This window comes from Mus pahari, chromosome 12, assembly GCF_900095145.1.
Source record: "Mus pahari chromosome 12, PAHARI_EIJ_v1.1, whole genome shotgun sequence".
Classification (NCBI taxonomy): Eukaryota; Metazoa; Chordata; class Mammalia; order Rodentia; family Muridae; genus Mus; species Mus pahari.
The window spans coordinates 38,232,514-38,248,830 of NC_034601.1; the positions used below are offsets into that span (position 1 = coordinate 38,232,514).

At 39.9% G+C, this 16,317-nt stretch overlaps 1 protein-coding gene across 29 annotated transcripts in view; it reads left to right on the top strand.

The window, feature by feature from the left end:
• Positions 1-16,317, top strand: part of Zbtb20 (zinc finger and BTB domain containing 20) — a 726,359-nt gene that overhangs the window by 562,070 nt on the left and 147,972 nt on the right. For all 29 annotated transcript variants that reach the window (XM_029544669.1, XM_029544691.1, XM_029544687.1 and 26 more), the window contains one exon: positions 4,545-4,584. The gene's annotated coding sequence lies outside the window, so the exon portion shown is untranslated. The remainder of the gene's footprint in view (positions 1-4,544; positions 4,585-16,317) is intronic.

Here is a 16,317-nt window from a genome sequence, read left to right on the forward strand (position 1 = left end):
GAGGCCAGCCTGGTCTACAGAGTGAGTTCCAGGACAGTCAGGACTATACAGAGAAACCCTGTCTCGAAAAACCAAAAAAAAAGAAAGAAAAGAAAAGAAAAAGAAAAAAACTAGAGAATTAAAAACTCACAAATGCAGAGTGCATGAAATGCCATTAAGTCTAGTATAAAACTTCTTGAATCTGTTACATAAAAAAAGTCTTGCATCCAACGCAAAGATGGAGTATCAATTGACAGGAGTCTGTGGAGCTGGCACTCATTCTGAGAGGCACGTGTGTCTAAATTTCCAATAGCTCCTCAGCCTTTGGAAATCCTGGAAGTCAAAGTAAAAATCAGCCTAGTGTTTGGGAAGACTCCCACATACAATTACTAAATACTATATTTCGACAACACTAAAAGATATTAAAACATGTACATTTAAACATTAAACAAACATTTAAGCATTGTCCCTACCCATATGAAACAGAGATACAAACCCAACTAAGTTCTAGAAAGACTAAGATTAAAGCCCTGCCTAAGAGGCCACTCCTGCGTAGCTGCCATACCTTTTACCCTCCTCGCAAGCAAGAGGAGCTTGGAACCGGAGTTCATCTGAATTCCTCAGCTCTCTCATCAGTGCTATGACACATTCTAATTTTCTGATTCAGCTGTGATGAATAAGCACTCACTTTTCTATTCACAGTCCTCAGAGTAACCAAACTTGCGAGTTATGATGACTTATTTTTTTTTCCTTTCCTTACTGAATTGTTATTGTTCCCTCTTAGCAAAGTTTGTCCTCGCACTCTTTGTCACCTAGTGTTAATCCACATGCAGAAAAGCTGGCTTGGCCAGTCAGGTAGCCTGAACTTTGAGTTAGTTCAGAGCAAAGACCAACAGGCAGGCTTCTGTTTTTAACCCAGCCAGATACCTCAGCTGGCAGGCAGCTCAGTTTCCTCACCATAAAATGGGTATAATAATAGCTTTCCCTTACCGTTGTGAAATATTTAGAATGCAAATCAAGCCAAACCTATCTCCTTCCAAAGCGAAGCCTAAACCAGCCTGCATAATCCTGAATGGGCCCAGATTTCAAGGGGAAACTTCAAGTGGGAAACACCTAAAGGTAGTATAATTTAGTGGTTGAAGTATGTGGACTTTGGAATGGTACGGACTCACTCAGAGGCTAGTGGCTGTGTGATTTGGGGTAAGTTTCTAATTCCTGAAATCTCCTCTTTCTTCTAGTAAGTGCAGGGTAACAGTATTTTTCCCTGTAGTGTGGGTTCAGGGATTGGCTCTGACAGTGCCTCTCACACTTGTCCTCTGGCAGTCCTCAAGTTAGAATGGCCCGGTATGCCTCCTGGGACACTGCGGTGTGCCCCAGACAGGACATTGCACATTTCATGGAGGTCTCAGGTCTGACCCCTGAAAATACACACGGATTCTTGTTTTCTTGTCACTTCTCAGTATATTCTTGTTTGTGTTACTGAACTAGAAGAAATGCAAGGCCAAGAAGAGAATCTGTTTTGTTTCTTCTGAAACATCCAAGAAAAAGTTAATGGGGAAATGGATCCATGTACAAAGAACAGTTTAAATTATTTACACACAAAGAAAACCAGCCCTTCAGGAAAACTGCCATGTCTTAGTGTCGGCGCCTCCGTGTACCTCATGTAGCTTGCTTCTTACACATCCCTGGGTTGACACACCTTTCCTTACCAGATGCCTGAAACCATGGCAGGTCCTCAGAGCTAGGAACTCTTTCTGTTGCTACTATTTCTCCACTCCATACTCCTCTACCCATTGTTCTAACTTTAAAAGGAATTATAAGGGGTGGATAATGATCTAAGTACATTATATACATCATAGACAAATTATAACAGAGCCCATTATTTTATATTATTAACATGTGCTAAAAAACAATGAATGAGGAAAATATAAAGGTCTAGGGTACTTTAAAAGAACTTGTATCTCTAGTCATGCATCTTTACCAACTTAGAGCTTTTTTACATTTACATTTTTAACATTTTCTTTACTCCTGACTTCAGCTTCTGTTTGGCTTAAACTTTCTGAAGACAAACCAAAGAGACTTTACTCATCCCCCAGCCCCAAGTCATGGGTAGTCAGCCTAGGCGAGTCATACATGCGGGCTGCTTCGGAACCAGACACTCCTTGAAACTTGTTTTGAGCTTTCTGGGGAAAAGGATTCTCCTAAGAAGAACCTGCATCATCTCTAAATGCTGAAAACCACTGCCCCAGAACATGATGCAAATTTGTTAGTGAATTAGCCTTTTCAGTTACAATAAATTTACAATTAGGTCCTTAGAGATTGGCACTATGGTATCACAAAACTAAGGTTAGCCCTGGCTACCCGTTACTCCTCCCACCCCTCCCTTGGTGTGAATGCCCACTGCTGGGTTTTAATGTCCTGAATTATTTGGCCTTTACAGTTTTATATCCTTTGCTACATATTTGTGTGTTGAACCTGGAATATTCAATGCAAATGTTTTAAATCCTGTGCAAAACTACTCTACTTAATTCTTTGCATTTCATATTAATAAAACAACTTACAGACATATAAGGTGACTATCACTCGAATGGAAAGGGCACATAACACTACATAACATTTTCAACGAAGCAAAAGTAAATCTATGTAGATTAATACATCTTGTAAAATCACATAGCAGACTGCAATTCAATCAAGAAGGAAGGGACCTTTTGACAGTTATGGACACTTATGAATTTTACATGAAGTATAAAATTAAATTTTTAACATTAGTATTAAATTTGGAATTTTTTGTTTTTCATTAATATATTAGAACAAATTTATATCCCCCCAAATTTATAATTTAACTTCATTTTTTTCTTAAAGTGTAACATGCACTGAAATTTTTTTTTTTATCTTAGATTCTTATCATTGGTAGCCTGTGTATCATTTTACATCAGGAAAGATAGTTTATTAGTCTTCACATGTGTTGGTCAACCTGATAACTTTCTGATTTTGTGAATAAGTGCTCCTTGGAGTCCATATAAAAAAGTTGCCTGCGCAGGCATAATAACATAAACACCTGATATAGTTCTCAAAGATCATAATCTATTTTTGAGTCTTATTTGGTTTATAATATGCAATAGATAAGTGGTAATTTAGCATATTTTACAGAAAAGTCACTAGTCATGTTTACCCTTTTCCTTTCTTGAGATATAAATCATGCTTAAAAATGAGGGAGGGAAAAATGTGGGGGGCGGGGTAGAATATTGAAAGAAGAGGAGGGAGGGGGAGATAAATGGCAAAAATATATTTAGTGCGGTGATTTAGTGTCTTGACTTATAGAGAAGTCATGAGTAGATAAAACTACAGTCTTTGAAGACTAGCCCCTTTTTGTTTGTATTTCCAATTTGTAAATACTTTCAATAATTCCTATACAGTCTAAGTATCTTTTTCTCCGATTTTCATTAGCCCTATCAATTTTGTGAAAAAAAAAAAAAATAAGTTAAAGCACAAGAGATCCCAAGTGTCTCTTAGACCAGTATGTATTGTGATCTAGGCCACAGGTTTTCTTTTGAACTCTTCCTGTCCCACAGGGACCATCATCATTCACAACTGCGTGTACCCAGGCAGGTTTCACACTGACCACACAGGAGGAGACATTTCTTCAGAGCAGCCTCTATCATGGTGCATTTGTCCAGAAAGCCTTCTAGAGAATGAGGCTTCCTGGATGTAATTTTCAGCTTTGGCCCTTTTTAGTGTGAGCTGGTCCTTCAAGGTAATATCCTTTGATAAACTCATCTTGATACTTTTTGAGGCTTTATGTGACGTGGTTAAGATCACCTTGTCAGGGGCCACAGTGTGGCATTGTATATCTGATGTGATATGGGGGCCTGGTGAAAGGAATTCTGTTATCTTAACTTCTTCTAGAAGAGTATCCATCAAACTGTGATAGCCTTCCAGTAATAACTGATTATTTGTTTTGTTGGTTGAGGATTGTAAGAGGTAATTATTAGATTTTTAAACATAGAACAGGAAGCTATCATGGTGAACTTTCCCAAACCTGAAAGCATCATCATTAGAGCCATGTTTGAGTGCAGAAGTTTTCATTCCAATCACCCTGTCACAATATCACCATCAAAAACAGAGCTCTCTTCATCACAGAAATGTTCTGTATGCTGTTCATTAAGGTCATCGCAAGCTATGCATGGCCATTGCACACGTGGAATGTAGCTAGTGTAACTGAAGATCTGAATACAGAGCTTTTCATTAAAGTTAAGGAATGTAAGGAGACACGCATAGCTAGTAACTACTTTAGTGCACAGGACCATCCGTCCCTCTAGACAGGCTGCCTAATAGAGGTCAAGTGACATCAAGAAAGGTCTTGGTCCTTTTTGTACAGGAATACACTGGCCTCAGTCATAGCAAGGCTGCAGCTCTTGAAACTTGCTGAATTTGGACATTAATGATTTTGTGGCCACAGGTGACAAAATGTGGGAGCAGTGAGTCCCATCAGTATCTCAAGGTTTTATGGTCCACCCCTGCATTAGATTTTGTGTTTAATTCTTTGTCTTTTCCTTCAATTTCAGTCCCTTGACCACCAGTCTGGTGCCTGTTGCTGCTCTTCATGTGAGTAAAAGTGACTTCTTTACCTTTAAAAAAAAAGTAGTAGAGGTGTCGTATTTCCTAGTTGACTTTACTGTGGTGTCTAGCATCCATGTTTAGCACTTTTGCTGCTTGGAGCCAAGTCGGGTAGTATACTGCTGAGCTGCCCTGTGTGAGGGAGCCAGCAGCCCAGCCATTGTCCTCTGAAAAGACTGCCCTTTCCCTTGCTGCAGCTGCTATTTGCAAAAGTCGCTGCTCCTCTGCACGGAAGCTCACAGTCCACAGCCAGATCTCAGCAACAGTTGGGCTTTGCTCCTCTGTCAATCAATGGACAATTATTTATTCTTCCGTTATTCACTCGTCCCTAGGTCCAACCATTTTTAATTTTAACTTCTAGATCAGAGCTTTCATTTATTGACAAAATTTATAATATCCTTTTACCAAGAAGTACAAGCCTGAAAAGTAAATAGGCTAAAAATTTGTGCAAAATTATAAAGTCTAGGAAGAAAAATAAAAGAAATCCAGGATTCACATGTGCCTGTAAGTTTATAGAATGTGCCATTTCTTTTCAGAGAAGACAGGAAATTTTTTAGGGGAATAAAAAGAAGAAATGGGGAAACAAAACTTGATTTAAAATGAAAAAGAGAACATTTATTATTTAAAGACCAAACCTGGCTGCACTGAGCAGATTTGGATAAATATTATTCTGGACTGCTTATAGGAGATTCTGGGGCAATGAAACCAAATAATCAAGTCACTACCAAAAGGCACCACCTTGGAAATCCTACAGAGGCAGGCAGTCAGTTCATATCCTAAGTAACCGTGGGTGTCCTGGTCATTGCATCTCCCTTTGTCCCTCAATCACATTGCCTCCAGACCACCTCCCCGAGTCTGTGGTGGCTCCTTTGTTGGGTGGTCTGCACCAAAAGGAGGAGGTCTCTGATGTCACATGTATGTGGCTTTCACTATCAGTCCTAGAAGCCCGCAGCAGACATATTTAAGACAGGAGAATGCAGGGAAAGATGCTAAGGCTAAAGATGTCTCATTCCCTGTTCATTCTCAGTGTTGATATAGCGGGTCAGCTAATGCTTTGGAGGATTCAGCGTGCATGCTCATGGTTACCACTGTGTCTTCCTACCCTTCCCTTCCCCTTCCTTACCTAGCACTGCATATTTCTAGTCCTCTGACTGGCAAATCATTTTGTAACAGCTCTTTTGTGTAAAAACAGTTCGCATAATAGCTCAGTGTTAGACAAGGCATTAATCCTCACATCACCACGATGAGTCAGCAGGATGAACTCCTGCCCGCCTAGCTCAGCTATTATGACGTCAGTGCTTTAGAGCAAGCGTGAGACACAAACTGTATAGGAGACCTGTGTCACCTAGGAGAAATCAAGTCGGGAGGCCTCTAATTGAAAGTCCATGTCGGCCTCATAGGAAATTGTGAAGCTAATTCTGTGCTACATTAGCAGAGCAGTTTCTGGATTTTTTTTATTTTTTATTTTTTTAAAGCAGAGTAAGGCTGGGAAAAGAAAACCATGTAACAAGCTGATAGTCCATTCATGTACTCATGACCTTGTCCCACCCCAGCCAAGCTTCATGCTTGCTTGCTTGACTTGTTAGAAATCCTCAAGTTGCCTTTATGCCAGCAGGATGACGGAGCCAGTAACAGTCCCGTGTCCTCAAGTGCTCCCATGGACGCAGCTGATGGCTCCCGGGTGCTGCTCTAGAGGCCCAGCAGCAGCAAAAGAAGGGTTCCTTGGGAACAAACCAGAGCATTATTCCCGGGCCTCTCCTTCCCAAGCACCTCCTCAGTGACCTCCTCTGGACAGGTGCAAGACTCGGCCTGTTTGACCTTCTGTCCTTGGCACTGCATCCAGTGTCCGCATCTGGAATTGACCCAGATTTAAATAGGAGTTGAATAGCTGCCACAATTTCCTGTAAGAGTTTTCTGTCCCATTATTCGTCGGCAGAAACAGAAAGGAAAACTCCACAATCTACCACGCTGCCTCAAAGCAGATGACACAGACTAGCCCTGTTTGGGAAGCCCAGTTCTTGTCAGCGAGGCTTCTCTGAAATTCAGACCCAGATATGTTCTCTTGCCAGTCCTTTACAATATTAAAAGTTAATCATGAGAAGGGTGGTAATGAATTCCCTTACTGACATTCTCTATTAAAAAGATGCTACATCACAGCCTCCGCCCTGCCCTGCCCCAGCTGTCTCTCACCCAAGCCAGTCACCAACCCCTGTGATAACCCAGAAGATGCCTCAGTGCTGGGATTTTCCACTTTCCTTGGATTGCTAGTAGTCTCTTACCATGCTTCTAAGAGTTACGGCTACTGCTTGACTTGGTTTTGATTAATTATGCACAGTTCTTTATTTAGTTTTCAGTCAACAAACGTTTATAGAAAGCCTATAACAGTGCTTAGTTCTGGGAACTCCAAGATAAATGAGAAATGCCACCTTTCATTAAGAATGGCACAGTCTGGGGTTGAGGGGACAGCTCATGCTGGAACACTTGTAGCTCAGTGAAGTGGAGCGGGAGTGCAGCAGGCCTGGGCTTGCCCCACAGCAATGCAAAAAGAGAAAGAAAGAAGCCCTCAGTGTTCTAGAGACGACGATCCTGTGTGTAAAGGCTGTTTTGTGACCAGCACTGGAATGCAGGTATCTCCACATGCTTACCCATATAGAAGGTTCAAGCTGGCTCAGGAAGTAAAAATAGTGACTAGGGGTTTACCAAGTGTGCACAGGAGGAGAGAGAGAAAAGGGTTCATTGTCGGAGAAAACAAGGGCATTTAAAAGTGAGAAGGCACCAAGCAACAGCCAGATCTAGCTACTGAGTTCTTGAGTGTGCTAGCATGTGATAGACAGGAGTAGGTCAAAGGGGCCTCTGATGCCAAGCAAAGGAGTTTAGACTTGATTGTACACCCCTGAAGATATTTTAAAGAAACCTAAGGCAATTGCTTAAGACCTGAACTGTGCAGTGAGTGGAGGTAAGAGGTCATTTCAAAGTGCTGACTCAGGCATTAAGATTTGTACAACTCAAGCACATCTTTGCCTTGCCCTTTAGGAGAAAGGTTGGTGTTACCGTGGTAATAAACTTAAAGCCAAACCCATCCTTATGGGAGTTCCACTGAAGGCCTCAGTCTAGCATCACACTGAGCTGCTACCTGCTAGTCTTGGGATGTACAGTGTTCTTCTGCCCAGAGGGAGCACGGGATAGGAGGAAAGAGAATACAAGAGACAAAAGCACTTTTAAATAATGGCTCTCTAAAGTCAATCAATTCCTGATTTCCTGTCATTTTTCCATTGCTGCCTTTTTCTAAGCAAAATTTCCAAGCCATTGAACTGAATTGAAACTTATGCACAGCCGGGTGTTGAAACAATTCAGTATATTCATTCCTTCTCTCTGAATTAGAGTTCACCATAAGTGTGCTTTTCTCTCATTCACTCTGGGCTGCCAGGACAATTTTAAAGGAGAATTTCAGCAGCTTGTGTCTCACGTACCATGTTCTCTTTGCAAACTGGAGTATCTGCGTGGGCGTGTTTAAGTTGTCTCTATACTGCTTTCTAGAAAGGTTTGAGAAGATGCACACGATGAAGAGTAGGGACCTATTACAAACCCAGATCCCCCAGTGACCTGAGTGCAGAACGTAGGCTGGTGATCAGATGGTCAATTATGTGTTTGTCAAAACACAGTGGGCTGCATTCCAGACTGCCAGCTTTGGAGGCCCAGCTTCTGCCAACCAAATGTCATCTGGGAACATGCAACACTGGGCACTGTGAAGGAGTTTGAAATAGACCATGCCACAGCCAACCTACTGCCAGTCTTATAGCACCAATATGGCATGCACAGCCGGGCCCCATGTTTCAGAGCTCAGGAATTCACTGTACTCCATTCAAGGGGTCAGATGGGTTCATGTTTTCAAAGCCTATGTTCTCTGGTTTGAACACTCTGACTTGTTCCTCAGCAATTTCCAAGGGATTTTTCCAGTCACATCTCTGGAAACCTCTCTCTGTGATGCTTATGAGAGCCTTGTAAAATGTCCCAGAGGAGAGAGGGTAAAAACAAACCTGCTCCACAATGACGGACTCTTTAAGGGATTCCAGCTCTAAGGAAATTACATTAAAGGTGCATAGCTTTTAAAATATCAGGAACCACCTTGGCAACTTATAAAAAGCAGAAGGGCTTTGCCTATTTTATAAAGTGATTTGCATATACCTGCATAAATAATGTCCCCACCTGTACTTTTATGCATTTAGGTTGAATAAATTAAATTCAGTGATCTTTAAAATATTCTGTGTCTTTCATTGCTCAGATACCATTTTCAAGACCCTTCCTCTTCACCCCAACCCTGAGATTGTAGTGGCTATTTGTGTTTTAATCTTTTGGCTAATTCTGAGAACTAAAGTACACTGCACACCAGTCTACAACAACCAGAAACATTATCTTCCTCTGCTTGAATTTCTCTTTTCCTTTTGATCATTGGACCAAGTATTACTTTTTTGTTTTCACACAAATAAATGGAAGAGTATACTATTAATGTGAAAGCCTAGACCAGGGAAGGATTAATACACAGTTCAGAGACATTAGCCTTATAGTATTTTTATATTATTTTCTTTCCTTTCTTTCCTTCTCCTGTTCCTTAGCTCCCATATTGTTTCTTGGTCTCTGAACAAGGTCTTAGTATATAGCACTAGGCTGCCATAATTGGATTCATCTTTGCTTTCCTTGGTCATTGATAAGTTCTTTCAGAAACTACCTACCAACTCTATCAGTTATGACTTGGGCCTTCATGTCAAAGCCTAGTCAGTAGGCCAGCCGTAACCACATTCATCCTACAAGATACTAAGCATGTGCCATTGTTGTTTGAGACTACTCATGTTTAGTGGATGTATTAGTCAGGGTTCCCTAGAGTCACAGAACTTATAGATAGTCTCTATATAGTAAAGGAATTTATTGATGACTTACAGTCTGCAGTCCAATTCCCAATAATGGTTCAGTAGTGGCTATGAATGGAAGTCCAAGGGTCTAGCAGTTGCTTAGTCCCACACGGCAAGCAGGCAGAAGAGCGAAAGCTAGACTCCCTTCTTCCAATGTCCTTATATGGTCCCCAGCAGAAGGTGTAGCCCAGATTAAAGGTATGTGCCACCACACCTTTAATCCCAGATGACCTTGGACTCGGAGATCTCCCTGTCTTAATCTTCTGGATTCAATCACCACTGTGTCTCAAGATCTCCATACCAAGATCCAGATCAGAAACTTCTATCTCCNCGGAGATCTCCCTGTCTTAATCTTCTGGATTCAATCACCACTGTGTCTCAAGATCTCCATACCAAGATCCAGATCAGAAACTTCTATCTCCCAGCCTCCAGATTAGATTCACTGGTGAGCCTTCCAATTCTGGATTGTTGTTCATTTCAAATATAGTCAAGTTGACAACCAGGAATAGCCACTACAGTGGAGTTACAATACATAGTTATTGTGCTTGCTTGTACTAAGGGAACTTGAGGTTGAGTTGAAAAAAGAAGTTAAACTGTTGAGTAATTTTTATATGCACATAAGACAATAAATACTAAATTTCAAGTGGAATGATATAAATTCAGAAAGCACTATAGGCTTTATTCTCAAAATTGAGCCTCATCAGCTGAAATTTTTCTTGTAAAATATGGTTCAGCTGGATCTTGAAAAATGAATAAAATGTAAAAAGGAAAAAAGTAAGATTATGATATTTGAAGCAAAACCATAATCTGAGTGTTGGGGTCTTGAAGTGGTTCTTAAGTAGCACTGGACTTCCTTGGTCAAGATCTAAGACTTGATCTTAGAAGAGGAAAATAAAAGGCCTGAGAGATAACCCTCTAGCTACAAGCATCAGTAGAGCAAGCTTGGCTGCCCACGTTCAATCCCCAGAATCTACATACAGCCATAAGAACAGAACCTCCTCCAAATAGTTGTCCTCTGACCCCCCCACACACACACTCACACACACATGCACATCATATACATGCACACGTCATATACACATGCACAATAGAAATTCATTAATTAATACACAAATAAAATTTCAAATAATAAAATGATAACTGAGAAAATAATTTTATAACTCTTGGTTGGAAGGTGTAACATAATGGTAAAGTCAGACTGAGCTCTGTGACTCTCATGCCTTCGCTTGAAACTTTTAAAAACACGAGAAGATGTATGAAGATAAGAACAGCACCTTGCCAGGTCACTAATTTCTCTAGTCTAAGTAAGAAAGAAAGAAGAAAGATACTACAATCCTGCCCATTCACAGTTTGATAGTCCCATTGGACCTGGTTTGAGATGCAAACCAAGGACTATCTTATCTCTGTGGGGCAGAATAAGAAATAAGGTAAGAAAGAGGCAAGACAGGATTAGAAAAGTGATTTGGAAACTTTGTATAAAGAAGGTACATTCTTACAACCCCAAGCTCCACAGCCTGGAAATCAACAGCGTGAAGAAGTAAATAAGATAAAAGCCTGAGACTGGAGACAGTAGGACAAGCAAGGTTCCACTTGTCTCATGGGACACCCCCTGGGGTCACAATCGGGGGTTCTACTGTTTGTCCAAGATCTATATTTTGAGAGCTTTTTAGAGTCTCCACATTGCTTCAGTTAGAACTTGAAGGAAGCAAGCAAAAATGAAGTTGATTAAGTAAAACCTATTGGAAGAAAAATACAATTCTTGTATCTCTGCCTAAACTAATTATAGCAGTATTTACTGAATCACTGCCTTGCTTCAGAAAAGTACACTATTAAGATATGCTCTTACTATAATTGTACAAATGAGGAAACTGAGATTTACCAGTTTGATTAATTTTTCCACAAATACTTAATAAGTGTTAGAGATAGAACTTGAATTGGGACCATCTGTTCTTAAAATCCAAGGCCAAAATTCATTCAACACAGGCAAGTGTCTCCTAATGTTACAGAGATAATGGTGAAGAAAACAGACATTGTCACTCCTGGACCTTATAATCTGAGGGATATAAAGCGGATAATAATTAAATGGTCAAACAAAGAACATACACTTTCAATCTTACTATCAGAAGAGAGAAGCACCAGATGCTCTAAGAGCAGCATCTAAATGAGTATGGAAATTTCCAGAATCCTTTCTGAGGAAGTGGCATTTGATCTAGTATCTAGAAATATAAAGCAAGAAGTGAGGTTGGGTACTAGGGAAAGAGTCCAGGCAGGGGGAGAAACATGTTTACAGGTCCTGAATAGAGTTGGAAGAAGAAAACAACCCAGTCTGCAGATGGAGATATACCCAGGGCCTGACGACCTTAGGTCCTTTGTCGCCGCCATGTTAAAGACTTTGATTCTTTTTTTTTTTTTTTTTTTTTTTAAGGACATTTGGAAAACAAACTAAAGAAAGAACATGTTATAATTCTTTTATTTTAGAAAGGTTGGGGACTTATATCATAAGAATTGGAAATACAGTCATGTAATAAGCAGTGTATATATCTATTTTATTGGTAATTCTCCAAAACAGTAAACAGTACAGTTACCTTCTTAAACTGTTGCACATGCACATCATGAGATACATTCATCACTAAAAAGGAATGAGCAACTTGAATAAATTTCAAGGATATTTCGCTGAATAAAAACTAAAATGGCCAATGTCAAGATAGCAAACTATTATCTATATGCAGCACTCTTGCACTGACAACATTATACTGCTAGAGAACAAAGTTGTAGTTCATAGAGTCAGAAAAGGAAATAGAAGTGGATGCGGTCATGGCTATAAAAGAAGTATGAAGGCATTTGCAATAGACAAGAGGTACCAACTCAAGGTCATCAGTATGTGGTGGTAAAAGATGCTGTTGGAATGAATGAAAATGGCCAAATGCGGGTCTTGATTGAGAATCCCAAAATGAAAACATAAGCAACGTTTACTGTTAGCTGGGGAAGGGAATAAAACCAGTAAAGTACACAGGGGTAGGGAAGAACTGAAAGAGTTGTAGGAAACCAGGAAACATGAGGACAGAAGGCAAGGGAAGGGTGTTTCCTGAGAGAAGAGGGAGGGGCAAGGTTGAAACCTGTGCATTCAGTGAATCTGGTTGTAGATTACTGTTGACCTTAGCAAAACCTATTTGTTTGGAGTGGTAGAAAGATAACTTGTTTATGTTTAAATGAGGAGACTGAGAGGCAAAGAAACTCAGACTGCAAATATGGATAACTATAAGGTACCTTACGTGACAGCAAGGAAAATGAACTACGTAGTGGCTTGAGGGCAGACACAGGTCAAAAGAAATTTTTGAGAATGAAATCATTGATGGTTCACATGCATGTGGGAAGCCTACAGGTGAGAGGAGAGATGAAGTACATAGGAGAGAAAGGAAGATGCCATATTTAGTACTAGATGGTTCTTTATAAGACTAGAATATGATCATCAGAGGAGGGGCACCTATTATTTGAAGGAAGAAGCAAGTGCAGATGCCAGCCCTTGTATGTTTGATGCTGACAAATGATGAGGTTTCCCACATAATGGCTCCTAAGGGGGTGAGAGCCTGCCAAGAGTAAGTGGTGAAGAGATCTGATGAACGGTGAGGTTTCGAGTAGTTCTGGGCACAAGGGGGTTTACAGGTTGACCAAAGCAGCCAGCGCTTTCCTTGGCACATAGAAGACACAACTACTTCTCAGCTCCTCAACCCTCCTCTCCATAGCCAGGCATAACAGGTACCCATGCTTTATCTTTCTCTACAGCTGCTTTAGCTGCTCACAAGGTGTCTTAAAGATCCTATTCTCTCTCCCATCTGATTAAACGTGAACTGTTCCTGCTGCTTCCCACACTTGTAATGTGCATCACACATGCATACATTTGCACGACAATTCTGATTCCTCACATCATTTTACTAATAAATGATCCATTATGAATTAAGTAAATAAACGACTCGAAGTGTGGTAAAATGTGAGTTTTCTCTTAAATTTTAAAAAACTGGCATCCAATGACACAAAATGGCTATTTAATTTGACAGAAAGACTAGAGAGGAAAGAGAAAAAGGAAGGAAAATAGGGAAGGAAAACTAGTGAACCATAGAAGACCTGATACAAACCTCATCTTTCTTGTTCCCATTTGAGGAAGATAAGCAAGGCTCTATCGCTTACTGGTGACCTACATTGGTGGCCTGAATGAGATGTCCCCCATACGGTCATATAGATGAATGCTTACTCATCAGGGAGTGGCACTGTTTGAGAAGACTATACAATGACTAGGAGGTTTGGCCTAGTTGGGAGAGGTGTGGCCTTGGAAAAGGTGTGTCACCACAGGTAGGGGTGGGGTTTGGTGGGGGGAGTTGGGAGGACATTGAGACTTTAAAAGCCCACACCAGACCCAGTGTTTTTCCCTGTCTGCCTGTGGATCGGGATGTAAAGTCTCAGCTACTGCTCCAGCACCAGTCTGTGTGCCACCACTCTCCCCCACCATAACAATAATGGACTAGGTCTCTGAAACTATAAGCAAGCTCCCATTAAACACTTTCTTTTATAAGAGTTGCCTTGGTTGTGATGTCTCCTCACAGTAATAGAACAGTGACTAAAACACCTTCCACCTCCACAAATGGCTTCCAGACCTGGAGACATACCAAATACTGTAGGTTACTTGGGTTCCTGCTGGAAATGTGAGAAAATGCCCAGAGCATCAGAGGGAAGGATGGCTCCTGTACTCAGAGATGCTGAGCTGTCTAACTCCCCTGGGGAAGAAGGGTAGCAACAGTGGCCTTTCCCATCCAAGCTCCAGTCTGCTGGCTCCCTTTAGAAAGTGACATTAGGACCATTTGACTCAAAACTGAATTGCAGATACATCTGGGGTAAAATCTGGCAGCTGTCGAGTAATGCAGCTGTATTTTTTTTAAATATTTACTTCTTTCGTGATTCTATAATTCACATTTATCGTAAAATATGAAAAAGTATAATATAAACAGAAAGCATCCATCACCCCATGTACTATATAGAAGAAAACTGTTATTAACATATGTTGGTCACCTTCTTGTCTCTACTCTAGATTTTAAGATAATTAAGCATGTAGAATATATAGAATTCTGTAATATTTTAACTTGATAGTACATAGTAATTACCCCTTGTGTAAATACAGGCTCTTTGTAATATCACTGTAATAAACTCCTACCTTATAAAATGCCCAGAGCCAGGTGTGGTGGCGCACGCCTTTAATCCCAGCACTTGAGAGGCAGAGGCAGGCAGATTTCTGAGTTCGAGGCCAGCCTGGTCTACAGAGTGAGTTCCAGGACAGCCAGGGCTACACAGAGAAACCCTGTCTCAAAAATAAAAATAAAAATAAAAATAAAATAAAATAAAATGTCCAGAATTTAACCTAATAGGGACCTGCAAGTATTTAGGTTATTTGTAATATCTAGACTTCTATCTTTTAAAATGCTTTAAAGTAGAAACTATACTATAGCTTATTAAGCTGTAGAAATGGAAAGTGGAAACCAGAAGCAAGGGGTCATGTTCCAAACCGAGGAGATAGGCAGTGTCGCCTATAAAGGAAGCAGCTGTGGGAGCTGGAGAGATGGCTCAGCGGTGAAGAGCATCGGCTGCTCTTCCAGAGGGCCTGAGTTCAATTCCCAGCAACTACATGGTGGCTCACAACCATCTGTAATGGGATCTGGTGCCCTCCTCTGGTGTGCATGAAGACAGCTACAGTGTACTCATAGACGTAAAATAAATAAATAAATCTTAAAAAAGGAAAGGAAACAGCATTGAAGTATGAATGATTAGGAAAATTCATACTGGATTTGAGAGTAGTTGTAGGATTTGCCTAAACTTTTCTTCCCCCCAAAATAAATGCTTCAAATTTTCATTCTAAAAATTATGCACATTTTAGTGTTTTAATACACTTGATCTTAGCTCAAAGGCTAAAAAGACATAGGTGCTTTTACTAATTTCTGCAGTAAAACTCTTCAAAATCTCATACCCCAGAGACAATCTCTATAAATACATGGGAAATAAACTTTCATGCATATCTATTTATCTGTTTCTTTTTTTAAAAATTTCTCCTTTGTTTCTTTCCAAAATGAAAGGAAAAAAGAACTGTTTTGTAGTCTGCGTTCCCACTCAGCACTGTAAATCATTTGCCATGTTAATAAATACAGATCTGCATGATCTTGACATCAATATTGTACTCCAGTGTATGGAAAATATACTGACTAAGTCGCTCATTGATGGACACTTGTGATAATTAGAGCTGTTTCCTTATGTTAAAATACTGCTACAATAGCTGTCTTTATATGCACACATGCATACATATTCCTTAACACAGTTTATGGATAATTTTCTTAAGATAAATTTAAAGTCGAGGAATTATTAAAATAAAATGTGTATGTCATTGCACTGCTCTGCAGTAAGGTTCCATCAATTTATACTTCCATCAACAAAGGAAGATACTACCCCTTTCACTGTGTCTTCATTAATTCTGTACTCACAACTGGATAAGTAAAGCATTTTTTAACTAGGGATATGGAATATATTTTCAAAGCATAAAACCCAAACCTGGATACTTTCAACTGAATTAAATTTCATTACATGGAAGTAAAATTGCTATAGAGAAATTTTTTTAACCTGGAAAATTATTTCTGAGAATTCTCTAATACCTTAAGAGTAACTATAAATCAACAACAAAAATGTAAATTTTAAAAATTAATTTAATAGAACATATATAATTTTATATTTTAATAGTTAACTTTAACTATATTATTTTAAATCATCATTATATTATTCA